At 42.7% G+C, this 25729-nt stretch overlaps 1 protein-coding gene across 12 annotated transcripts in view; it reads right to left on the bottom strand.

Moving 5' to 3' along the window:
- The window catches only part of LOC124306819 (ephrin type-A receptor 4), a 167805-nt gene extending 147509 nt beyond the window's left edge, over nucleotides 1-20296 (bottom strand). For 8 of the 12 annotated variants that reach the window (XM_046767856.1, XM_046767861.1, XM_046767857.1 and 5 more), the window contains exon 1: nucleotides 19250-20295. The gene's annotated coding sequence lies outside the window, so the exon portion shown is untranslated. Of the gene's footprint in view, nucleotides 1-19249 lie in introns of all 12 variants that reach the window. The other 4 variants (XM_046767866.1, XM_046767867.1, XM_046767859.1 and 1 more) reach the window with 3 other exon arrangements.
- Nucleotides 20297-25729: the final 5433 nt, after the last annotated feature.

The following is a 25729-nucleotide window of genomic DNA, read 5'->3' as shown; positions in this document are numbered from 1 at the left end:
AATTGATTAAAAAAGTTGGCCGCGGCGACGTGAACAGATCGTTAAAGGAAATGCTCAGCAAAAGTGGTATCTTTGGAAAACAACGAAACCCGATACTGATATACTCGACGGTAAGAAATTATCTGAAATGTTTTGAAAACCAAAATATCTATTTCTCAATGTTCCAGTGTGTGTCAATTTTGTGATCTCACTCAGGTTTTGTTTTAAAACGTTTTAAGCGATTCTCCATTCTTTAATCGCACGTGAATTGTGTAACAATAATTACCAAGCACCGCTGAAATTAATTTCTCAATCTCAAAAAATGGAACGTTAAGATGAGAATACTTCCGACGTTTCGGCAAATTGCTGTTTAATTTTTGTAATTTTTTTCTTCCCTAGAAGTGACGACTACCGACTTCAGGGAACTTAACTGAGCCCATTCGTTCCCAACGAGTGATGCAGAGAGGCTGTGAAGAGTCACACATACCGCATTCTTACATTTCAGCTTCCAAAGGTCAAAAACCGACTTTATTATCCCGATTGGACGTTGAAACAATGTCAAGTTCCTCAACGATGACGCCGTGCAGCGGCGTTAGTTTCATTCCTGATTGCCCGATAGAATAGGGAGCTGGATCAGCGTTCCCCAGGAACAAATACTGGGTGGGTAACAACCCACGCTATACGGAGGATGATGGTTACTAATACTTGAAACTGTAACCCGAACTGATGGCTTACGAGTGAGGGAGCACCGTTAATTGACTTTTTAAATTGCTTCTGTTCGAGGATATACGGGGCGGAAGGGGGACGACTGACTTAACCTACATTAGTATTTATAGAAAAATGAACGTAAGGTTGGGATACCATGGATAAGATTCTATTTGAGAAGAATCTTTCCTAGACTATTAATCATTCCCATGGCTTTGCATTTGTCTCTCGCTCCCCTCTCTCGCTTTGCATTTCTCTCGCTCCGCGTGCCCGTCACTTTTTCTAATCTAGAACGTTTCACAGCCCGTTCAACTCTCCGACTCCTGTCTCCGGATTTATAGTTCCTTCGACAAATTGACCGGAGGGTAAACCATACGTCAAGCCATTCGCAAGGTTAGTTCCGCTTCCATTCTACCCTCGGGCATGACATTCTCTACGCTGGTTGGGGTTTGCCAGGTGTCTCGACGACGACAAAAGACGTTCGGCTATTTGACGTTGGTACCGCACTGCCGTAACTTAGGAGAGAAATGGGTGTAATGTACACGTATTGTCAGTGCCGATATTTAGGCCAGGACCTTGAAGGCTCGGAAGAAAAAACAGCTAGGGAAATTTTTCATCGTTAGATACATAAACTGAAAATTACCCCTAAATTGACCTTCGTACTTGAAGCGATCCCTCGATCGGATGAAATTTTCTGAAATCTTCCCATCTGTTTCGGATACCCTTATTTCCGACCCTTCTGGAGAAGCCTTCAAAAATACACAATTCGGAGATGAAAAATTCATACTGACAAAACGCATCGAGAAAGTTACCAATGATATTGAACAAAAGTTGATTTTACCAAATTTTCTCTTCGTCTAAACACATGTATGCTTTAATTTTTGTCACGGTTCAGAGACAGATTCGAAACAATGAAATTAAACGCAGAGTGGTTTGACTTACATGGCCTCGTTATGGCACGCCGTCGTTCGACTGTAACAGCGTTACTTTTTTGAACTTTTTATCACCCGTGTCCTTGGCTTTGTTATACTTTCATGCCACCTGAAGGAGAAAGTGCAGATACCTGACTGTGGCAATTATGTAATTGTCTTCGGCATGTCGTGCTGAGCCTGCCAATTATCGTTGAAAAAAAAATCACTTACCGAGCACAGAATTGACAAAAAACAAAAGAGTAAAGCCACATACACGCCTGGTATTGAATAATACCCATAAAATCTTGACTCTTTAGATTTCGATGTTCGAGCGCGCGCGCACAATTTAAAATTTGAAACTTTACTCACAATTAGTACCGATGGTAAATTCATTTCGACTTTTTAACCTTCAGCACGTTGCACACCGCGGCTGGAATCCTGGTGAATGAATAGAACGAGCCCAGTTTGGTCAGGAATTTCTGCCCATTCGATTCAAGTTTCAACCGACTACTCTACTTTGGGACCTATTTAAGGTCTAAGAATCCGCCGTTCGGATGCGTAGGTATGTATAATACAAAGGCGCGCGCCTGTGTGCGTATATTTATATACAAAGAGATGAAACTCGCTGTGAGCAAAGAACCAGTCCCTGGCTGTCAAAGAATTTTCTCGCACCTTTTCACTGTATTCCGAATCACGGTTTGCCATTCGCCAGGGTGTCGAGGTGTCACGGAGATACGGAAAATAACGTCCCTAAACGACGCGACCCGGCTGTACGAAAGGTCGGGAGTTTGACGCGGTTGGGGAGAAGGGAAAAGGGCGGACAACGCCGCCGACAAAGAAGGAGCGGGCACCGGAATCAGCGACAAAGCCAGTTATTCTCGTTCTCTCTTCTAGCATCGGACAATCTCTAAATGGCGTAAAATTTGGGTAAACACGTCCGGCCTCCGCAATGGTTGTCCTGGACGATTGCGCAATTTTCACAAGCACGATTGCACGCGGAGCATAACGTGGTAGGCACAGGTATAGCCGCGGTTCCACAAACACGCAAGAATTCCAAATTTTCTCACCACGTTCTTCGTGTTTCAAACGCAACGTCGTAGAAATTTCAACAACTAGGTTTCTGAGATCAATTCATATTTTAGTTTTCATTTTCATTTTTTTCCTCGCATTGGAAGCAATTTTTTCTAAAAACCGAACTTGGTTGACGTTCCTTAGATTTTTCCTTTTCAAGTCGTTCGTTTACGTCAGGCTGAACACGTTTTCAGCGATAGCAAAATGCAGCAGCATTTCACCGCTCGATTCAAAGTTTCAGGTTTTGCTTTTTAACGTATACACGCCGAAAAGTTCAAAGGAACCTGCACCACCGAATCCGATCCTTACTCCGGAAGATTACTATCTTCGTCTAAAGATCTCTCGGTGGTCAGGCGTTATATAACTATACCGAAGGTCTGGACGCCGCACAGACTAGGTAGATACGTACTTTTGTATCCACTTCCAGGTTGCGGAGTCAGCTTTCCTCTCGCATTGTGAGGTTTTCTTTATTTTTTTTTTCTTACCTCATGAACCTGAAACTCGCGGTCTCGATTACGTTCGGGGAAAACGTGTCGATTCATTCATTACATATCCTGGAATTAAAAAACAACCGAATTATACTTTTCTGCTCAAAACTTTCTTCGACCATTTTTATTTTTTTATTTCTTTTTTTGTCATTGTGTAGGATCAGGAGATGATAAAAGAATTTGTGGATTGACACGATATCACTCTTTTCAGCTAAATTTCCCTTTTCAAAGCTAAACTGATAACTGTGAAAACGGTTACATGAACGAGAGTATTTCGAACGAGATATGATGTCCCCGAAGTTTTAAAGCGATCGTTGACTCCGTCTTCGCGTTTGTTAATACAACAAACATTCGATCATCATCGTTGGATTATTTTTTTGCTAATATACGATTACGGGCAAATTTGTTGTGCAGAACGGATGCATACAGTAACCACGTTGTCTGTTGTTATAATTGAGAGGGTGTCAGCTATTTACGTAGCTGCAGCAGCGCAACGCTAGTAGAGTAACGAGAGACAATGGCGAACGAAATTAGTTAATTAATTGTAATTACGAAGCTGGGGCGGCGAACAGCGAAGCATCGCAAGATAGTTCAGACAGAGTTTTACGCGGGGTTCTCCGATCGATGAGATAGGTACTCAACTGTACAGAAGGGATGGTTCGTCGTCTGCGCTACACACACCTTGGCGGAATTGAATTCACCAGTCCCAATTTATCCCGAGATAAAAGCGAGCCGTGAGTGTTTCTTAGGAGACTTCGGGCGCCGAAAACGATCTACGGATAACTGGCTAGCTATCTTTTGTTTCGTATAATCTCTATCCGGGTTCACATCTCGACGAACTGACGTTAGTCTATTCACGGCGAATGAAGAACTGTGTTTCCTCAAAGGGAGCTTCGCTGGGGACCTATAACAGTTCGTTTTCATCTTCGGTACAAATTCAATGTGCAAAGAGATTACGAAGATCGTTTACTGCAGCGAAACAAGATTATCCGGACAAGATACAGGAGAATTTGAAAAGTTGAACAGTCAGTTATCATCGCGTTACGGTGTTTCCTCGTACTAAACACGAGCGAGTGAGCCTGATATACGTTTTTGACCATTGCTGATGGTTCCGTAAATACTGTATGAGAAAACCCCCGAAATTTCAATCAGAGGTTTAGAGATTTATAGATAATTTTCAGTGCCCACTCAAAGAGCCCCTCTTTACGTACAGGGTAAGCTTCATTAAATTAAGTGGATTAGGGGAGAAAGTGCTTTTTCATTATTCTTGACGCTCCGCCTACTGCGGTCACCGTTGCTGTTGCTGGGAGAGCAAAATGATCACGCGCCATGGGCTAGGCATAGAATTAGGAAGGAAATTTGTGATTCCCGACTGAAACCAACATTGTTCTACCTTTGGATATCGAAAAATATAAATATTAGCAGAACTACACGAAGAAACCGCGTAAATGACGATATTTTTGTGGATAAAATCTCAAAATGAAGATGATGATTGATAGACATCAACTTCGGTCTAAAATTTTGCACCTGGTGCACGACACGATCCTTTTTCAGGACAGCATCGCAACACCTGTATAACCAACTGCGCCGAGAGGGGTCGTGAAATAATAATGTAAAAGCACTCGCTTCTAATTCAACTTGCCTGTTCGAGGCCTCGCCCTGACGATGAAAAACGTGGCTTTGAATGATCACTGGAACGCATTTGCTGTTCCGTATCGGTATCGGCTCATGTGGTCTGAAAGTAACCTAAAAATTACGCTCGAATTCGCAATTAAACACAGGTATCGAGGAGCATGAATTTCGAATTTCACATTGCGATAAAGTCGGAAAAAATGTAAGAGGAATGAAAAACATCGCCAACGTTAACAATAACAATAACGACGAAAAGCCGTTTGATCGATGCCCTCGTCGCTGAGAAGAACGTGATGATCGTTAAACTTTACGACGAGCAACGACAGTCGATTGTTTGTCCGCGTTTTCCCCTTCTTCTCCTTTCTCCTCCTCCACCTCTTTCGCCACTTCTTATTCGCCTCTTTTTTCGTTTCCTCTCCTCTCATTTCACTCATTTCTCTTTCTGGTTGTGTTTTAAATTCAGCGTCCCAGGCACCAGCCAGCGATGGAAGGTTGGTTGGTATAAAGTTATAGGTAGGACGGTAAAGCCTGTGCGCGTATAAAACCGTTGGCGTAAAATTCGTTGAATAGAAAGCTTGAAGCTCGAAGAGGTTGGTGGTTTGCCTTGCCTTGCGGCTCGGAACTCGGAGTTGGTTAGGTGGTGCCCGCCTGCCCACCTCGGCGTGCGTCGTTACGTTCGCAATTCAAAGACCTAGGTATGCGATGCAATGCAGCAGCAGGAGCAGCAGCAGCGAGACGGTGCGCCAATCGGCATATCGTCGCGTTCGCTCACTCGCTCGTTCGCCAAAGCGAACGAACGAAGGACGACGACGACGACGACGACATGCATTTTGTACAGGGACCCACAAGACCCCTACCATCCGTGCTGGATGTTTGCAAAGGATCTTCTTCTTCGGATAGGTATATCCGCGGCGCGTGTTTGCGTTTGATTCGTGCCTTCATCGTCCTCGGCGCATACACGCTTTACGTTGCCTTCGTTGTGCCTACGTCGCCGTCTATAACATCATCTCCCCGAGGAGCGGCAAGCTCAACGATCGGGCTCGTCGTCGGTTGCTTGCATCGGTGTATATAAGGAAACCTCAAGATTCAAAAGAGATTTCTCTCTCAGCTCCCCTCATCCTCATCCTCATCCTTACCCTCATCCGCTTCTGCCACGGTATTCACCCGGTTCTCTATTTGAATTTCGTGTATACCCCGGGTGTAGGTACGGAGCTTGCTATAACCTACCTTTGCACTTTCGAGAAAGTCAAATATTTGATATCCGAAACTGTGCAGTACAGAAGAGCCCGTCTCCATTCCGTTTTAAGGAACGGCAATTGGCCCGATAGAATTCGCCGGCAAGGAAAATCACGCCCCACTCTTAGGGCCCGATTAGACGTATAATGAATACGGCGCAGCTTTTCGAATGCTCGGCCGACCGTGGATCGACGGTTCAGGTGAGGCTGGTTTGGATCGTCGGCATGTTTTTAGGGTTGGGGTTAGGGTTACGTTAAGTTTTTGACGACGGATCCCGACCAACTTTGAATCCCCGAATATCCCGGGGATTGGCCGACGGCGACGCGCGGGTCAAATTTCGTGGGAAGAGGACGAGCGTCGCTCTTCCTCCTCTTCGACATCGATGCTGCCTCGTTCGGAGCTTTATGGCGACATTCGTTGCATAAGAGCGAGCACGACGCATCGCCCTCTTCCTCTCCGTTGCTTCTTGATCCGCCCAAGGAACAAGAGTTGTCTACTTGTTCCGGGCGTGTCACTTCTTTCTTCTTTTTCTTCCTTTCTTTCCCTTGTCACTTGTTTTTTCCTTCTCCTGGACACGCGGACAACCATTTTCGGGAAGTGGGCGTAACTTCCCGGTTTTTTTTCCACGGTATTGTTCTCTATTTCCAACCATTTCTCTCTCTCTCTCTCTCTGCTTATGCGTATAAGGTACTCACATGTGCATACATGTTCACACAGTATACCCACTACGTTGCGATATTATATCTATACGGCTGAAGTGGATTACGAGGTGTACCTAGGTAAGTTTGTAGGTTACGTAATACGGGTGTGCTGTGCGTGTGCAACGGCAATGTGAACGTATATCCTACAAGTGAATCTCCTTTAAGTAACGCCCATAACTAGCCATAGCCGAGAGGCTTCGGGGTTACGTTACCGGCGGCATACATCCTGGACATTGTTGCTCGCGCTCGGAGCCCCTTTTGATTGTCAGAAATTTACGACCTCTACACAATATTTTCTCTTTCTTCCTCCTCTTATTTATTTCTTTCTTTTTTCCTCATTCCTCTTCTTTTTCTTTCTTGTCTCTCATTTTTTATTATCCCCCAAAGGAACGGGAACCGATTCCTCCTACGTTCACCGTCTGGGGAATCTTCCCGTACACAAGTAAAATTCAATGGGATCCCCCCCCCCAACACTTGCACTTCCTATTGTACTTTACACATACGATCTCAGCGTCGGCGAGGACTTGATAACAGTTTACGGAGACTCGGTGCAACCCGAGGCACAATGCACGCCGCGAAAGACGCCATTTTACGAACGATCGGATTGAGAATCAGTGCGAATGCATCCTACTGCTCGAACACCCACGCTTCGTACTTTTTTTCAACTTCGTTAGAGAGAGAGAGAGAGAGAGAAAGAGAAGAAAGAAGGAAACGTTACGACTTTTTTCAATGATCGTCGTGTAAATCAAACGCAATCAGGGTACACGTACTCAGCAATGTACGGATATAATCCGCGTCCTTATATGTATATACGCTTTTGATGATAACGAATAAAATTGTAATGTGAGAAAATATTGGAGAGATGTTAATCCGGAAATATCGCGAATATGCGGTCGTTACTTTTTACCAATCACCGCACCGAAATAATACATGTGTCCACATACGTTTCGGCCACCCACTTGATCGACCCGTTCCTGGATACCTATAATCGTTCGCCGAATTATTTTGATCGGCTTTACGCAAAGGTCACGTTGAAAATTCGAGGGAAATATCTAGGAAATAATTGAATTTTATTTGGCATCTTAAATTACCTCAAGTGTACCTACCTATCTTCTATTGATTCTCAAAAGTTCGACAAATGAGTGCAGTCATCGGTTGACGACCGGAAATGGCACAAATGCTTGATATTGTACGAAGAACACCTTCGGCGAACCTGTACGGTTTCTCATAATGGTCTCGATTCAATTCGTCTAAATCAGTCAAGTAATTTGTCCTGAGTCGGTTCGGGCTTCGAAATGACAAAACGTCGGTACTTCCCAACCGTACAAAGAAGAAGATTAATTTTTCTTATAACTTCTCTCCAACGTGTTCAGCGACCACAGGCTTAGATGTATTCAGATAAAATATTAAAAAATAGTAATGGATGTACGAGTAATCTTTGTATAAATCCGTTCTGATTGTTGTTTCAGCAATATTTAATCAATTCGTTTCGTCATCTTTATTCGCGATCTTATCCACAACGAGCAAAAATATAAATAAAAAAATTAATTGGGTAATGCATGATTAATGCCAAGTGTCGCTCGACGCGGATGTCTTACGGAAATTTTTAAACTTCCAGGAAACCAATCGACTCAAAGTGCCCGAGCCGCGCCGCGCCTTTCGCAAATTCGGCAAAGTTATATGTACAACATTCCGCGAGTCTATTATATTTATGCGAAGGGGCAAGCAGCAGCAGCAGCAGCAGTGGTGATATATGGTGTACGATCATCTCAGCCGACGTCGTCTCTATTTAATATTTGATACCTCTCAAGCGGCTGTGAAAGGCATTACCTAGAATTCATTAATATTCGGAACGTATATTCAGACATCATGAAAATATTACGTGTAATCGTTATGCATAAAAACAAACATATCGTGTCCGAATCTTTGATCGTTTCCAAGATTCGTGTATTTTCTTGGAGAAACTGACGGAACAGAGTTAAAGTTTATACAAACATCATCGTGGGAACACGTATATTTCCGAAAAACAGTTTGCTTATGTTAATTGTGCCGTTTATTCACGAGTCGAAGTCTCTTTGTACAACTTTGTAATATGAAAAAAAAAAGTACCTCCTCGATGAATATTCTTGCACGTGAAAGAAAATATCATTGTTGAAAAATCCCGGTCTCGAAATAGAATTTTCTGGTACTCCGGAGTATTTGAGACATTGTAGAATAATATATGATAATTTCCGCACTGATCACGTATGAAAAATCTCAAGTAAACTATTGTTCTATAAGTAATCTACATAGTTCGCCCCCTTTCACTCCAATTCAAATGAATATTGAATTCTCGTATACATTAAACAGAATAATCGCGAGCAATCAGACTCTTGATGGACGAATAAATAATTTGTTTTCATTAAATCGACGTATTTTCCCCCTCTTACCAAAGAGTTAACCCACGGATTAATAATCCCACCGCCATTCATTTCTATTACACACTGTGCGCAACGAAGCGTACACGGCTAAACTCTTCTTGAATAAAAATCCGCTACCTACGCAAACTTCTTCGGCATCAAAGGAAAGCTAAGAACCGCTGATTCGAACTTTATTTGTTTATTTTTTTTTTCTGGTTTTTTTTTGTTTTTTGTTTTCTCCTCCCATACGTTCTAACGTTTTCTTCTTTTACTCCGGCACTGTGTTATACAATGTGCGGACTCTGTTTATGATCCGCATCGCTATGCATGACTCAAAATCCTGTTCTCCGGTGCTCGCCAGTTTCACGGGCATGCCCCCCTCCCCTTATATTATTATATACGTGCGGAGCATAAATACACGAATCAGCCGACATAGCAACGCTGGTTGATAAGAAATATATTTGATCCGGCTGAGGCTGTAGGTTATTTTCGAGGCTACGGCATCAGCATCAGCAGCGAACGAAATTGATCAAAGGGTACCTTTGAACTTGGCCTGTGTCTGTGTGTGTATATGTACATACGCATACGCTGTTTTCGCTCACCTTCTTTTCACCGTTTTCCCCCAGATTTTTTTTCTTCCTTATTATTTATCTATTTATTTTCTTACGCGCGGTACATCTTCACTTTCACTCTGTACGCAATGATACGTTGCATGTATTCCTGTATATGTATACATATACATTCAAGGTTCGTCTCTCGGATCACCGACGAAGGTTGGTTCCAACTCCGCTTATGCAGTGCGACAAGAGTTAGTCGGGAAACCTACGTACTTTTCGGATGCTACACATACTTCGCGCTTTCACTTTGTCGTCCGAGATGCTGCTGCTGCCGCTTGCTGGATTGACATTCTGGCATCTGGCTTAGCGCCGAGTACTGCAGTTATTTTTCAAAGCTAATTAGTTTCTCTGTTTCCCTTTCCCCTCTGTTTCGTCGCCCGTTTGCGGCGCTGCTTTGTAGTTTCCTTCTCTCTTTCCTCCTCTCGTTTTGATCCCTGTCTCTTTCGCATATTCGCCGCATAGCTTTGCCCACCCCCCCACCCCCCCCCCCCCCCCCCCCTCTGCATTGCAGTGCGGATCCTTCACGTTTCGCAAACGTCACATGTCGGATCGCCCGTGGGTTGGATATTTACACGCGATGCCTTGTGTACGCAACGTTGTTGACCAAAGAAATCAAACGCTTCGAAACCATAAACTAATTAAACACGTAACGATAGAACGGAATCGGAGTGAAAATTTTCTCCTCTAGGCGGCTGCGGGATATTTTATTTACCACTTACACGCGTACCTTTCGGACGATTAGTTTTTTTTACACATATTACGAGGGATTGGACCGAGAGATGAAACGATGGATTTTATACGCATGGCGAGACCAGCGAACCTGACATGCTAATAATTTTAATATATAACCGCAAACAAGCTGCCTGCGCGCAGTCGGGCGGCGTAATTTAACAAAACTAGCGTTAATTCCAGTAACCGTGAATATACATTACCCACATATCCAGTATTCGTTGAACGAAATTCACGCGCGTATATGAATATAAACCGCATCGCGTTCGCCGCAGCCACGGTCTTCTTTCTATCTATAAATTCTTGCTTGCATCACGGCTACGCTACAGCTGACCGGGCAGGCAGCGGCATCGTCCGTCTACATCTACACTCCGCATACGTGGGTATAACCCACCTGATGACCACCGCAAATCATCAACGCCGTTGACGGACACCCGCGAGCGAATTGTGCGGACCCGTTAACCGCCAAGTTAAAACAAACATTTCAAACGTGATGTAGGTACACCATGCGTATTACACAGTTATAACAGTTTCACGTTTTCTACAGGATATGTAATACATTCAAAGACTTTGCCCTGTACAACGAGCGAGTTGACGACAGCGAGATCGAGCCGCGATGCGACGAGAAAGGTTGAATCGATGAGGTTTACTCGTAACGTTTAGATTTCTGTATGCGACACAAAGACGTTCAATGCATGCGATGCGTTGTAAAACGGAAGAATATGAATAGATGAAAACCACGCGGTTGTGTACACAAATATTACCGAGACTTGTTATGCGTCATTCGTTAGAGGCAAAGAGATACGCCTGCATATACACGCATAATAGTATAATATTACCGATGGTCCGCCTCGGTACCGATTTCAAGCAAACTTGTCAGATATTGTAACGTGATTTGACACATGGACAGGCATGCGGCGTCCGTACCTACCTGCCTTTATACGGGCATATAAATACACGCCCTGGGTAGAAACGTACCTATACGTAGCCGGCTTATACACGGGGTGTCACATTTCGATCTGTCGATGGGCGAGTGCTGCCTTTCAAAAACGACTCACAATCAGCCAAATATCAATGTCAGACTGTCAAACGCGAGTGCCAATTTTCCCGACTTTTATACGGTCACCTGTTCACATGACAAAACTATTTATAAACTCAAAGCCGAAAATGGAAACGAGTGACCAAAGAACTTCTTGGAATTGGATTCGACGGGTATCTGCGTTTAATCATCCGTCGTTTTGTTTTCTTTTCATGTGTTTGTTTTTTTTTTCTTTTATCTTTATCGATTTTCATTTACCTCGTATTTTCTCTCGAGGCCATAAAATCTCGAGTGGATGTCTAGAGCGAAGCCGAACCCGTTGATGTCCCACGAAGAGCGGCGTCCTACCGATGAGGAAACCATATTGCGACGTCTTTCCAGGCGCATGTACAACGCAGGAGTAAAATCGCAACTTTATTAGCTAGTCGTCGCCGTGCGGAAAGAGGCGAGCATGCATCCCTCCTTACCCGCCGAATGTCGTGAATCTTGTGTCAATGTGTACCTACGCATGGTGGTATGCGTGAAACTTACTCCTTGGCACTCTCGCATGACAGAAGACGACAACTCATGCTCGCTACGATCGGAATGACGAGACTTTACTGCCGCACACGTGGAAACGCGCAAACTTCAACCTCGCACGATTCGCGGATCTTCTCCTATTCGCCGTTGGTTTTTCACTCTTGCGATACGGCAGTGAACTACAAAGTACTTTGGGCATCGTTCGATCAAAAAAAATTTCAACAAAGACTAGATTCGTTGGACGTACGGATGAGGAACTTAACGACCGCAAATTTCACCTATTTTAAGAAATCCCGATTGTCGTCGCAGTTTTATTGGATCGTCTACAGCTAACTTGATCGATAAATGATTTTCTAAGAAATATCATAAAACTCATTTCCGGAGACAATTATACGAGAAATATTCCAACGAAGCATGTAAATTTATGCAATCGTTTTACATGCCGAGTTTTGTTTTTCTCCGAAGCGATTCGTTGAGGTTGGACAAACAATATGCTTTAAAAATGCTGTTAAAAATAATCGTAATCTCCTTCAAAGTCGTTAACATTTTTTCCTATTTTTATGGGGTATTGTCGTTATAATCAAAGTCCGATCTGTCAATATCAGTGCGATTTTCAATTTCACGATTCATTTTTTCTCTCCGGGTTTATAGGTTTGTTAAAACCTGGCCATACCAGACGTACCAGCCTACGATAGCCACGTTCGTTCTCTATCGATTCAATCAAATATCTCGTTAAATATTCATTACGCTATTAAAATCTCTTCATTCAACATCTGCGACGACGTTGCCCGCGAGTTTCCAGATTTCCCTAACAATCACGACGAGCGCCTTGCTCAAGATCCAGGTTACGTTACATTATAGTCAGTCAGTTGTCGAGTCAGGTACGCGTTATTGTCATCCGCATTGGCGAAGAGGAAGAAGAAGCCGGGACAAGAAACTGCACGGTGTCGTTATTGTGCCAGGGCTGACAATGAGTAAAACAGTCGCAGCAGGGACTAATTGCGCATATCCAATACTCGTACATTGATATATGCTTTGACGTGCACGCGAATGGTAGTTTACCGTGTACGGAGTAGAAGAGGATGAGGACGAAGAGGACACGGGGATCCTATAGTGGTGATCGTTGTAACTCTCACTCCAAGGAATGTTTTATAAATTATCGCATTTTTTTCGTTTCATTTAGTCTTCTTTGTTTTTATGTACCCATCTTCCCCTTCTTCATTTTTTTACAGCCCTCCTCGAGAACTTTGTTCTTTATACCTGTCGAGTATGATGGTTCTTTTTTTCTTCTCATTGCGTTCGTGTATTCTTGTTTTCGATTTTTCCTCTTTATTTATTCCTCGCTGCTTCTCCACTCTCTCAGGAGCCTCTTCGAATCGAGGTAATTGTCAATGCCTGTGTAGTTTGTATCACGCGTGTGCGTGCGCGCGCACCCAACGACGACCGCGTTGTAAATCTTGAGCGCGTTTTGAGTAGACTTCCAGGAATCCCCGTGTGTTACACACTGACGGTGATCTTGCACGCGCGACACGCGTGTATGCTTACACGTGTGCCCACACATATCTCTATGGACAAACTCTTTTATTATACATATTATACATACTTGAAAGAAATCCCCCGTGGGTTTTTTCAACACACTTACCTCAAGTCCAGTTTCTGTACAATCAGGACTGTTGCAAACATTCATTCTTTACACTCCCTCAATTTTTTCTAGCACAGTAAAAAAAATCAATTTTTTATTTCTCTATAGGTTTTTTTCTATGCCTGTTTTTCAAATGTATCCCGGAGTGTTTTTCCAATCCCTTGGCCGAGAGAGGTTAGAGAAGTGAGAAAGAAAGAAATGATTTTGTTACAGTTGCTAGAAAATCCTACAGTAAAATCGCTGTTTAAATGTTGTTGGTGGTGTAAGAAAATCCGGTACAATAAACCATTTGATTTGATTACAGTTGCCGATACACCATTTTACAGTTATTGCATCGTCAAGTCTGTACGATTAATCAACTACATTTTTTCAGCTCAAGCAGACCTCAACGTGAATTTTTTATAGCACCAATATAAAATTATTGCAATAGTTATAGCAAAATATAGTACTAGATTATCTGTTTACCGCTAGAAGACTCATCCTTTATTAATACCCAAAAGTATATTACGCGTTCACGATAAAAATCGATAGTATACAAAGACTGTACAGTAATGACGTATCTACGGTGAACTTCTGTCGGGGCGCGCATTAAAAAACACGCACACAATTTTATTACACGTGGTTATTTATACACATTCAGAGTTACAATACACAAATAATGCGTATAATAACGATGACGACGGATGCAGACAAAGCGCGATGTAGGGCTCGGGGCGCAAATTAAAAACCCGCCCTCTTCTCCAAATTCACTTCTCAGCTGCTCTCTCTTCCGCCTCTCACGCAGGAGCGAATCAACCTCCAGAAAAGCCCGCGCATTGTTCTCAACTCCAGCGATACAATTGTCATCGTCTCGTATCGCGCTCTCAGTCTCTCCTCCGTGAAAGGGCGCAACGCGTATAGATCATTAAGGGAAAACCCCTCGGCGGCCGCCGGCCGACTATCGCCTCGTATCTCGGGTCAAAATATGGCCTTGCGAATAATACTCTGTCAAGATCGTCGTGCGATACGTTCGGTGCCACTGTCCACCGCTGTCCCGGTTCCTCCTCGTGTGCGCGCACACACACGCAAAAACGGGGAAAGAGAGCGAGATAGCGACAGATAGACCTGCACGGAGACAGTATACTACCCAAGTGAATACGCCTCGTAGATCCTAGATTCCAGATAGACGACGCATCCCCTCAAACCCTGTGACCGGAATGATTTACAACGACTATCGCGTGTCGAGACGTCGGTGTGGATGCGATACCCGGGCGTCCAGACTAGTGTGGAAGCCCAGAGCTACGGTAAAAAGCCTGCAGATTTCAATCTATTTCAGTTTTGCCCAGAAGAAGAGATGGAAATGTTTTTCAACCATCCCGCTGCAATGTGGTTCTTGTTTTCGCCCGCGTCTTTTCGCTGATCCATCTCCGTATATCACACGTCTGTGCGTTTGCCCCCTTCTCTCTCGCTCTCTCTCTCTGTCTCTACCTTCTCTGCAAGAAATAACGCGCGTGTAAATTGTCCATTTCATACCTACTGCGATATTTTCACAGAATTTTGAACATCGCCGCATGCTTTTCCCGTAGTTATAATCGTGCAACGTATAGTCGTAACAACTTTCCGTCGGTGTATGACTAATTGTAAGTACACCTTTCCAAAAGTAGCTATGCACGTATGTACATCGTATACCTTCTAATGCATCGATGCTTAGACATTGAGTCACTGTGCCCCTTGGAATTTCACATTCCCTAAAAGGCTAAGGACGAGCTCCGATTAGCAAGTTACCCGAATGTGGGCGGAAACACGATTCATACTTGAGCAATGACTCGATAATTCTATTCGCGAAAATACAATGGAAACCACGAGTGCAACGTCGATCTTTATTCAGTGGTCGGGTTGTAAAATGAAATAGTTCGCAGTAATCGGCAAGGAGACACACAAGTTTAATACATTAGCCTACTGCTGACAAACTATAAAATTTCGTTGCATTCCAATCACGGTTCGTTCGTTGTTCATTCGAGTCCGAGGAAGTGAGAAGTGGGTTATACCCGTAACGTCGTCGTCAGCGTCTCTGTGTATTCACGGTTTTACGAATCGACGGTAAGTAAATACTTAGGAATAATAATAGCCCGCATCGCCACACCACCAGCGGTGAAATAATCACCCCCGGAAAAGTTAATCAGACATTACGAAGAATTCTCCTTTCATGAGAGCTGCGTGTCCGGAATGAAGATTGACAAAAGTTATTCACACACAATTTTTGTCTCTTACGGTGGTTCTTGACTTGACGCGATCATGAGAGGCCTGGATCTGCCTTGCGCATGTTATTCCCGTCACGTATTACACCAGTGTGGAAAATGATATTTTAACGTTTCCCAGAGTTAAAATGTATTTCCCCGCGGTATTACTCTTTCACTACTTTTTTTTCCTCGCCTTTTTCTTCTTCAAACTACCGACTTAAGCCTCAAAATTTCCTCGAGACGTTTTCAAGTTTCAACAGCGACTAACACATATCTAAAACGAGATTCTAGATTCAGACACTCAACGTCAATCAAGATGATCCCATAAGCAACGAAATTTCAGTTTATTTATTTTACTCAAGTAAAAATATTTTTTCCTCGAGCTTTTATAACTCATACGTACTTTCCGCAGTGATGATTTTATCTTAAAAATTTTTATGGGTAACTTGGTAAAACCTACCCTTCATTTAATTCCATTCAATAACATTGAACGAAAACATTGTATGTACGTTACAAGGAAACTTTCGCTGATTCGACACTTCTTTATTTCAAAATCAAACGAACAATGATTAGTACAAAACGGTAACCAAAAACAGTAGTTTAAATAGTAGAATACTTTTCAAGTGCACAAACAACGAGCAGGGTAATTAACTATTAGATGTTGAGTCAGTGTGACTGTTGTACATTTTTACACCGTTACGGGTTATTGAATAACAAATTAGCTTCACGTGGTATTCAAGAGCCGCCTGGTTTTCGGACCCTCTTAATGCTTTCTCGGATTTCTAATTCTAATACTCTGATCGCGCGAGCTAACTTTTAAAAATATAATAAATGAGGTTGAAGTTCACAAGGTTATTATAACGATGCATTTTTAGGAAAACCCGTTATTTCGTTACTATCATAGAATGATAATCTGGATCTCCTTAATACTGTAATACAACATTACATTACTCATTTTTCGCAAACTCAACTCTCTGTTAAAGTTATTCTAAAGTTCTAAAATAGTAACTCTTTAATTTTAAAAAAGTTTTGTAATTACAACGGATATCAACTGCCACTTTACTTTAAGAAACACTGTCGAAATTGGAGATAAATGTACCCACTATACATATACATTTCTGCAATATTGGAATAGTTCTAAGTGATTGAATTTCGTCTCCTAGTATTCGAAATCGTATATCGTAGTGTATACCAATTAATCACGGGTGTCACGTACACAATGCGACATAAATACTTTTTTCACCCCATGTTAAATTGCCGCGAACAACGTTAATCGTGCATCATCATATTTCCTCCATGTTCCGTCCCCGTCGCACATTCTCGAAATCCACATAACGATTTCAAACGTTCGGCATTATATAATCAACTTGAAAGAATGACCGAATCTCGACATCGTGGATCTTACGGTAAATTAACTTTTCTCAAGTACTCATCGTTGAAAAAAATCATTCCCCCAACACTGGACAGCTTCGCTGCAGAAAGAAGTTTCGGAATAATTTCTACCGATCGAATATGAAGTGGTTTCGGGAAATACATGTTTCCGTTTTCGGCACGTGAGCCGGTCAAGAATCCGAGAATGTAGAGAGGGTTGGGGGGCAGAGGTAGAAGGTTTCGGTATGCTAAATAGCGAGTTACGGTACCTACAACACACAATACAAGGCACTGCAATGTTTTCCGAATGAACCGGGGGGTAAACAGGCGAGTTGCAAAACACACATGACGTACCGTACGCACGCAAGCAGAGGTGTGTGGAGTTTTGAATGAGTGAGCTTACAGGGTGTAGATACATGTACACAGATGCACACAATGCGTGGTAGAGAACTTATCGCATCGCGAGTGTTTGAGGACGAAAAATATTTGTCTAAAAACTTAAGATCAAACATTTTAAGCGGCGTAAGTATAGTGTGAATAGGCTTCAAACTCTTCCTCCTTCTTCTTCTTCTCCTCCTCCTCCTCCTCTTCTTTTACTTCTTATTTCTTTCCCGGGTGTCATCTCTACACGCCGCGGTTCAAACTGTACGAAACCGGGCAAAACGTAAGTTCAACTATAGGCGAGTACCTAAGTCTTGTTTACGTACGCTCTGCGGCTAAAAGCCGGGCGCAGGTACCAAACTCTTCTCAGTTCTCTCTCTGCGACGGCCGGCGGAAAGGTTAATTAACCTCAGGTATATTTGGCCGAGTCGGGTACCAGCCTCGCATCTCCTCTCCTCTCTTCTCCTGTTCTCTTCTCCCGCCGATCGCGTTGCCCGCACTGCCTTTCTCGGGCGCTTCGACGAAAAACCGAAAATTTACCGTACCCACACTTTAATTCCCCGAAAGAATTCACGCCGCGTACTCCAATGTTTTTCAATAACATCCCAACGACCGGCGCCGCATCCTGCGCCTACAATTAGAGAATTCTCGACTATGTACGGTACAACAACTCGAATGGTTGCACCGTGAAGATGATTTATATACGCCGATACGATGAACGTATTATTCGTAAGAATGTTCTGAATACCCTAGTTTTTTGTCGGCTTGCCGAATTTAGAATTTATCGAATTTATAACGCGGTTTGCGTTTTTCTGAGAAGAGAAGAAGGCGGGATAGAAGATAAACTGCGACGTGTAGCGACTTTCTATTAGCTTTGTGAAATGTGTAAACTGTAGATGGGTCATGAATTGAATAACGTTATCGTTTCACGATGTAACTCGATTCCAACGGAGGACGAAACTTATGAATTTGAACAAGAATTGATTCGATTATCACTTGTTCGGACAGGAGAGATACGACCGTTCGTCAAGACGTCGCGATCACACCGATACTCCGTCCGAGTTCCAGGTTTTAAAATTCGAACGACGATTTTTTACCAACGACGACGGAACTTCCGATCCAATCTGGTACCGAAAAAGCGCTTAATTCTCCAAACAAACGTTGCGACGAGAGAGAGAAGGAGGGATAGAAGAGCAACTGCACCAACGGTGTTTGTTTATCCGTTTCATTCATTCGTGCATTTTCACCTAATTTGTATACAGATTAGAATAACCTAGTTGATTTTTCGGTTTTCGAACCGAAGCCGGAAGTGGCTGAGGCATTAATGAACATCACAGCCGACCGAATGCTTTAATCTTTTTCCCTACTCTCTCGGCTCCTCGATTGGGTGGCCGTTTTAAACCACAATAAACAGACAGGGAAGAAACTCTCTTTGTTTATACGCCTCGTCGTCTCCTCTTCACCGGGTTGGTTGAGCAACATCTCTGAACTCGGCCGAAAGGCCCGCCGCCCGCGAGTCGACGATCTTTACACAAGTAAGTGTAAGTACAGGGCGGTATGCATTACAATAGGTATCCGAGGATCGGGAGGATCCAGAGGCTCTCGCTTACCTGCGGTGCGTGATCCTTCCGGTCCGACGTTCTCAATTATCGATCAAAATCCTCTCGGTTGTTTCACGCAACTAGTCACTCTTGCATAGGTACGAATCTCTCGACACCGGCTCGGTATTGAAACACACTCGTTATTAAACAGTTCCACAATTTATCCGCAGCGTTGTTCTATCGTTCATCGATAAGAGACAAAGAAAAGAGATAACGGAGCGCGGATTGTTTTGTTAAATTATTTCTCCTCGCGGTCGATAAGGGTGCTCGCGACTTAATCCAACCGCCATTTTAGCATCTCTGTATTCAAAGAAAACAAGACGGCATCCGGTGGAAGAAAAGCCGCGCGATTTAAGTTAGTCAAGTAAGTTAGCAACAATCGACGGCGAGTCCCGAAGAACCGAGCAGGAAAGTACAAAGCCGGCCCGAAGTTCGCCGGTCACATCCGACGTATCGCAACTACACACACAGATACTCCGGTTTGACGTGATTTTAAATTTTTACGCGATAAAAACCAATTGGAAACACACACCCACGAAACACACTCCCGGTCTCACCTCCTTCGGTCACTGTTGATCCGTCGTTCGATTACTCGTTATCCGTTTGATCCGCTTTCCTCGATTTCTTCGACGCGAACAGGTACGTACTTCCGCTTGTTCCCACGGTTTGACGATTCGACATTCACGTCGCACAACCACAGAGAACAGTTTGTTCGTATCGCGAGGATGTACGTTTTTATCCTATCTTCCGTTTCTCGCTGCGGCAACGATAGTTACTATTCGTAAAAGGCTTCGGTCTGAACCGGGGCGGGTACTTGCGACTGTGCCGCGAATGTGACACTGCAGATTCGAACGAACGATTCTGCGACTCGTTTATTTCTACGGCAAGGAAAGGGTTCCGTTGTTCTCGAACTCCTTTTATCGGGCATCTAGTTCGATTTCGGTGGTTCCGGATAATCGAATCGCCTAGTGCCGACCTGCACTGCTCAACGACGAGCTTCCAACTGAAGTGAAGTGAACAGGCGCTGAATCCGAAGCCGACCCCAGACCTGCCAGGCGGGTTTCTACGGACGGAAACCTCACGTACCGCTACACGGCGGCGTTACACTAGCGCCACCATTGGCGGACGGTTAGAATTGACCCGTACCTCTTCGGTTCGTTCATCCTGCGGGGTGAATTCCGTACCGCCGAGGTTAAGCCTTCGTTTCAGCTCGGAGCAGATCAGCTGCGTCCTTGTTGCAAATGCCCCGTGTTTTTCGAAAACGGTGTGCGGCGCTGGTTTTCGAACCACAGGCCGGATTCTTTGAAACGTCATTGATTTCTTTCGTCCACTCAAGTGTAATGCGCGCGCATGCGCAACGAACCCCGTTGACTTTAGCCGTTTTGACGTAGTACGCAGCCTCTGCTCATCCAGAGTATAGGTTGTACCTGCCTACCTACGAGGGCCCGCAGGAATTCTAGCGACTTCTCGGTCGACGCGAATTGCTTCTCAAATTGTTTTTCCTTTTATCTTTATTTTAACCAACCAACGCTTCAATTGCAACGGTTTTTAACCGGAACAATGGTACATCAAAATAACGGAGATTACGTTTAACCTCTTTTTCCATTTATCAATTATGACTATAGATATAGACTCGTTCATCTTGCAGCGCGTATTATCGGTTTGTTATGGATACCGATATACTTTTGCGAAATGGCGAACGAGCGTATCGTAAATACGAATACAAAGAGATTGTACGCTGTCTTATCTCGCGCTGAGTTATGCGCCACTGGTTGTCTCTGGAACAGAAGTAAACACGTACGGAAAAGTTACACGATTAGTTTCAATACCAAAATAGGAAAAGTCACGGATCTCCGGGAGGGCGATGAATCTTACCTGATCCCACACTGAATCGAATCTTTCCTTTCCGGAACTCGCAGCCTCGTAGCAACGTGCACAGACGCACGACGTACATAATATAATATGCTTCCTACGTCACACGTCACCGCAAATGACTTTGTCTGGTCCGCAGGTGTACGATACAATATACTGCGTGGACATGGGGCATTCCAATTAGTATGTTCGCACTGTAATTAGTAAATAAGTCGAGGTGATCTTTGTTCTCCCAGGTATATTAACGCAGTTTTCTGCGAAACGCATTGCACTGAATATTAGGGTTTGTTTATAAAAGATTTTTGAATAACTCGTCATTCATTGGACACTTCTTATAGATCCCATTTTTTTTTCCCCTGGTACAGATCGAAAGTTTTCGGACGGCGGTTTACGTGGGAGAACAAAGTGAATATCACGGAAATCTGTGCACGAAATTAGAAAAACTTCTTTGGGAATCCTGCGGTTATTTGATTTTTTATTTCCAAACGAATGATGTGTTTGTGAATCAAAGAAAATGGTATGGGTTTTATGATGCTCTTGATATCTGTATTTCGATCTATCTTCGTATTGTTTTGGAATTTTTTTTAACTGACACAGAGTTGTGGGTGAAAAATTAAAAAAGAATCAAAATTACATTTCACTCGTATGTTTAAATATTGTAAATCGTCATATACCTATAATGTAAAATATTTAACAATAAGTAAATATCCTAGTATTTAAGAAAACGTTTCCCAATTTCTTTTCATGATTATGAAATTTTTTTTTTATCACATGTATTAAACCGTATGGAAAAACATGATTCTTGTTCGCAAACTCCTCTAACGATCATCGATTGACAGTCCAGTTCAAGTTGACAGGGAATAGCCTATATAACGTGTGTGGAATATGGACAGTTTGAAATGCAACATCTGAAAATTTATCAATATTGTAACGTACGTGCGAGTCGTTGACGTTATATTTCCGAGAAATGACTCGACGATTATTCATATAATATATATAGATGAGTTGAGGTTCATACTACACATGAAATCGACTTTTCATCAAACGGATAAAATATTTACTAATTAGTAAAGTAACGTGGTTCACATTTCTCTACATCACGCGTACCAACCTAGATATGTTTGATTTTTAATATGTACTCTGGGTTAAGGGTCATGCATATTTTATTTCCACGTTTAAAACCGTACAGGTATCATAAAAGTTGCAAGGGGCTCTGAACTCTGAACGTCGCGAGATCATTATAATCATAGAGGAAATAAATTAATTGGCGAAAATCGTGTTTCCCATTCTGGTTCGACCTCCCTTCGTAAATTGATTTATTAGATTGAAATACATCGATATCGCGGTGCATGCAGCAGACTCGTTGCTCCAGATTCTCTATAATCTCGGTATTGGCGATTATATGCACGTATATATACACACGTGTGTAATAAATATATATGTATAATTCCCCCGACGATCTATGCATTACCCTGCACCAGCCGCATACGTGTATCACAGTTTACACGCATATACCTTACACGGGGTAAGCGTTAAATGCGGCAATTGGAATTAATTAAAATTTTTAATACATATCATTCGAATTATTTGAAACGCCTGCGGCAGGCGTTACGTACAACGTGTTCGTACATACCTACGTATACGTATATGTATAATACCTCTAAAGGCCCGGGCTGCAGTCGTCATGCAGAGTCGCGGTATGGCCTCTATACACTCGAGCCGAGGCAATGAAGATAAATTAGAAAAAAGCAACAAGCAAAAAAATAAACAAAAGACATACTATGCATAGCGCGACGTGCCCACACAAACGAGGTGCGCGGCGCAGGGTTCAACTGTAAGTCCCGCGACGTATAGTTTGACTGGCCCCACTCGATGGACGGGGCCGGTTCGTTGTAGATAGTGAGGGGGGGGGGGGGAGAGGCCGGAAACCGCAGCGACAATGGAAAATAATTTAAACCGAAAAATGGACCGCGGCGAAGATGAACGAAGTGAAAAAACTAGAGATTTGAGGGGTGGGAGCGAAGGCGACGGTCGCGACGTTGGTGGGGGGGGGGGGGGGGGGGGGGGGGGGCAAAATACTGTGCGGCGAAGAGAAAATAGAATAAAAACGTTGAGGAAAGGGGGAAAAAAAATAAAAGAAATGTGGAAAAATAAAAGAGAAAAACGGTCGGTGGCTGAGAACAGTGCAGTGAGGTGAGACCGTACTTAACAGCAGGAGAGTCTGATGCACTTTAAATTCACCTAGTAGAACATTTCTTCCTTATACATATATATATATATATATATACGTGTGATATTTCTTCCTATATATTTATATAATATATAATATAGATATGAGTGTACGTTACATAGCCATCCGCCGAGGTTTGCAAGTGAAAAAGGACCATTTCTCGGGCAGCACTCACTGCAGCGAACAACGACCGCCTTGCGGATATTATATGGTTTGAAATGACTCGCAGCTTGCGGTCACTTTCTGTTTGTATGTATACATGTACCCATCTGAGGTGTCGAAGCTACGCGTGTTACGGAGGGACTTTTGCACCTATTATAACGTTACGAGTGTGGTTGGTAATTACGACGACCTTATTACAGTACGTGTCTGAAAACTGGAAGCTGGAGATTAAAATTTGAAACGTACCGTGTACGGGAGCAATTCGGTGAAAAGTACAGAAATAGGACACGAAAAGCACGTCAAGTTTTGTGTACAGGTAAATGGTGTACATATGTATATACATAATGTTATACGGCCGGACGAAAAGCTAACAGATTGAAACGTGCGGGGCCCGGCCCGAAATGGGCAAACTGGAATTCCAGCAAAACGACGAACGACGCGAACCACGGGGGCTCCGTGAGATAGCAAAACGTTTGACCGCCGCACTCCCGTGCACGTACCGGGTGATCCGGAATTCCTCATGCCCGGCACTAAACGGGGGGCTAAGATTTTGCCGGAAATTAATCCTCGAACCGCACCGTTCCTCACGTGCGTGACCAACATTTTCTACGTGTCACAGCAGATTCACTCCCCCGCCCCCTCAGGCTTTTGTGCATAATCCTCGAAAGAAAAAAAAAAAATGAACTTACTCGAAGTCCTCGATACACGGGCTTCTCGTTCCGAGATTTTTCCTTTCAAGTTGCCCGGGTAACTCTTCAGTTTTTGTGAATCGACGGCGTAATGACAGCGCTTCTTCTGCAATTTTCTCCATCAACTCTGACATAAGTTTCTTTTCTGCTTCTATTATTGAATCTATGTTGTTTACACATTCTTATGAATCTTTTATAGGCTCAATTCATGTTGTACTCTTGACACGATTGAGAAAATCACAATTTTTTTAAACTACATAAATGAAATTCATAAATCCGACCTAAAAATTTAGAAATTTCTCCAATTTGGCGTAATCATTTGAAACTAGCAATATTGAGATTCTAAAAAATGAAGACGAATGAATAAATGAATAAATTTAAAATCCGTCAGAACAACGTAGAAATTAACAAAGAATATTTCTGAACATCCCCGTGTCTTATCTATTCAGAGTGCAGTCGATTCTGCACAGAAATCCACGCAGCACTATTTTTCGTATTCCTTACCGAGCTAAGACGTAAAAGCAAGAAAAATTGCTGAGAACAGTTTCATAGGCGGTCGAAAAAACACAGTCATCGTTAAAAGATCGCCTAGAATTTTATACGTATAGTCAAAAACTATTTTGGCACGAACCGAACAATAGTTTCATTTGTACTCCGAAAATTTATAGTCATAATCCGATAACAAAAAAATATGTCTTGCAACATTATTTTAATCCAAGTAAAGCATAGAAGAGATGCAACTTCAATGCGGATGTAATACAAAGAATGACTCTTGCGTCGATTTATCGCGCAATTTCTTGCAGTCCAAAAGCCACGTACGCTGCATTCACTTTGAAATTATAAACATCCGTTTGCTGTGAATCACAGATTCCTAAACCCGCCATTTATTTGTTTAAACGATTTTTACCAATATTACTAAAATCGCTGGCATTCTTATCACGAATGTCATCTCTTTATTATTAACAAGCTCTTTCGATCATTTTCTCGTGTTTAAGCAATCAACAGTTGAAATGAACTCAAGAAATTAAAATTAAAGGTTAAATGTTCTACTTGCCCTACAGTAATAGAGAACGAATAAAAAGATTTTCTTGTCCTAAAATTTCCTCCTTATTGTTAACGTTGCATGTATTTTTTACCGAAAAACATGTTAAAAATGTGATTGAAACCGAAGGAATTAGCTGTAAAAAATATTTCCGAGAACCCACGGTATTTCTTCATTCATATCGTAGGAAACAAATGACTTCCCAAGTTCTCAAATTTCCAGAAATAAAAAATAAATGATGAAAAATTACACCGCACGTTCAAATAATTATCAGAAAACTCGTCAATTAACGTGCTATTTCAACGACAATCATTCGGCACGGATTAATTTCCAATAAAACATATATTTCTGATTGCGAGATCAGAAATCAGCGTACCGAGTTTTTCCAAGACAATCTATTCTTCGACCAAAATGATCGCGAACGATTTTTTTTTGTTTTTGGCATCAGTCATCAACTTCTATAATATTTTTAACATCGCGAATGCGGTGATAAC

Source organism: Neodiprion virginianus, chromosome 6, assembly GCF_021901495.1.
Source record: "Neodiprion virginianus isolate iyNeoVirg1 chromosome 6, iyNeoVirg1.1, whole genome shotgun sequence".
NCBI classification, from domain to species: Eukaryota; Metazoa; Arthropoda; class Insecta; order Hymenoptera; family Diprionidae; genus Neodiprion; species Neodiprion virginianus.
Note: the sequence above shows the minus strand (reverse complement) of the source record. Positions and strands in the feature narration are given on the sequence as shown.